Here is a 2,394-nt window from a genome sequence, read left to right as displayed (position 1 = left end):
AACCTATGCCCTAGTAGTTAGATTTAAATCTATTAGAATGCTACTTAGCTATGCAACCATAAAGGATTTAAACTTTTTCAAATGGATGTTAAATCCATCTTTTTAAATGGGCTAATAAAAGAAGAAGTGTATGTAGGTCAACCACCTAGATTTGAGAGGCTATATCATCCTACCTATGTATTTAAGCTTAAAAAGGCCTTGTATGGTCTTAAATAAGCACCTAGAGCCTGATATGAACAGTTGACCTCCTACTTAATTTCTAAAGGGTTCAGTCAAGGATAAATTGACCCAACCTTATTTGTAAAGTCAATCAAACAAGATATATTTATAGCCCAAGTATATGTAGATGACATAATCTTTGGTTCAACTAATTTAGAATTCTTACAAGAATTCATAATCTTAATGGAACAAGAATTTGAAATGAGCTTAGTAAGTAAATTAACTTACTTTTTAGGTCTACAAATTAAACAAACTAATGAAGAAAATTATGTCTACCAACAAAAATATATTAAGGAATTACTTAAAAAATTTAGAATGGAAAACACCAAAGAAATAAAAACTCCAATGGTAACTAACACAATCTTAGATAATGACCTAAATATAAAACCAGTTAACCTAAAATACTATAGAAGCACCGTAGGTAGCCTTCTATACTTGACTGCAAGTCGACTTGACATTTTATTTGCCATTAGTATATGTGCTAGATACCAAACCTGTGCTAAAGAATTTCACTTAACTAACGTAAAAAGAATTTTCAGATATCTAAAAGGAACTTCAAATGTAGAAATTTGGTATCCTAGAACAACCAATTTTGAACTTATAGGTTACTCTGACTCAGACTATGCTGGCTATAAATTAGACTGTAAAAGTACAAGTGGTGGATATTAGTTACTTGGCTCATCACTTGTCAGCTGGTTTAGTAGAAAGCAATATTGTGCTACCTTATCTACTACTGAGGCAGAATATATAGCAATAGGAGAATGCGTTGCACAATTGTTATGCATGATGCACACTCTAAAAGATTTTAATTTAAACTTTACAAAAATAAAAGTAATAATTGACAATGTTAGCTCAATTAATTTGACAAAAAAAATCATGTGCATCATTAAAGAATCAAACACATTGAAATTAGACATCACTTTATCAGGGATCATGTCACTAAAGGTGACATTGAACTCAATTACATTAAGTCCAAGTCAAACTTAGCTGACATATTCACAAAAGCCCTCTCCAAAAGTGAATTAAGCAACTTACGACGTCAGAAATGTGTTTAATATACTAAAACCAATATTTTCAATATTATTTTCAAAATTTCTAAATTCTAGGGCAAAATTCTTTATGTACTTTTCTCAAAATTCTCTTACTTTTAGAATTTTCAAAATCAATTTTAGCGTTAGTCTAGATTGAACCCATAGAAAGTATGCTCCTATAGATTTAGGACTTGAGCATCTCACCAACACATTAGGGCTACATTGTTTGTGTATTCCAAATTTAGAAAGGGGTAAGATGCATAGGTAGCTTACCTGAACTTAAGTACTTATATCAGTGCATCAACATAAGTGTGAGCGTTAAATACCAAATTTATAGTGATTGAGTTAAGTAATCCAGATTAGTCAAATACTAACTAGATAAAAAGACTTAACCTAACTAACCAAGTGAACACTGCTATCCTTTGATAGTTAGTTAGTAACCAATGATTAGACAGTTAAGGATAATTTATAGCTGATTAGATTATTTTGAAGTACTCTTAGGTTCAGGGGAGGATAAATAAGTCCACAAAACTTTTAAAACATTCCATATTACTTTTTCAAAAATCTATTTTTAAAATTATTACATGTCGTCTTGAAAATTTATTTTGAAAACTGTTTAACTTTTTTCCAAACTACTTTAAAATAATTTTTAATGTTGCAACATTTAGTATTTTAACGTTTGTCTTAGAGAACTTTAACCTTAAAAAGTTTTTTTTGAGAACTTAGCATTTTCGATTTTTTTTGGAAAACTTTAAAGTTTCTAAAGTTAATAGATTTTAAAAGTATTTTCAACTTTATTTCTCTTGTGAAAATGCTAATATATAGTGTTTTTTAAAAAACATCTTTAAAAAATCTTTAAAATCTGCTTTACAAGATGTCTTGAAACTACTTTGAAAAAGTTTTTGAAAATGTTCTTTTCAAAACTTATTTTTTAACTTTGAAATTTTTAATAAGTTATTTTCTTTATCCTTTTGAAAGGCTAAGTGGTTTCAAAACTATCTTTAAATATATTTTGTAAAATATATGTTTTAACAAGTTTGTATGGTTATACATTTTTTCTTTCCTCCCTCAAAGAAATCCTGAGAATTATTGTAAAAATATTTCTTTCTTTCCCTAGCAATTTTTTTTTGTCTATTCATATTTT

The sequence above is a fragment of the Zingiber officinale genome, chromosome 2B (genome assembly GCF_018446385.1).
Source record: "Zingiber officinale cultivar Zhangliang chromosome 2B, Zo_v1.1, whole genome shotgun sequence".
Lineage (NCBI taxonomy): Eukaryota > Viridiplantae > Streptophyta > Magnoliopsida > Zingiberales > Zingiberaceae > Zingiber > Zingiber officinale.
This window is presented reverse-complemented; position numbering follows the sequence as displayed.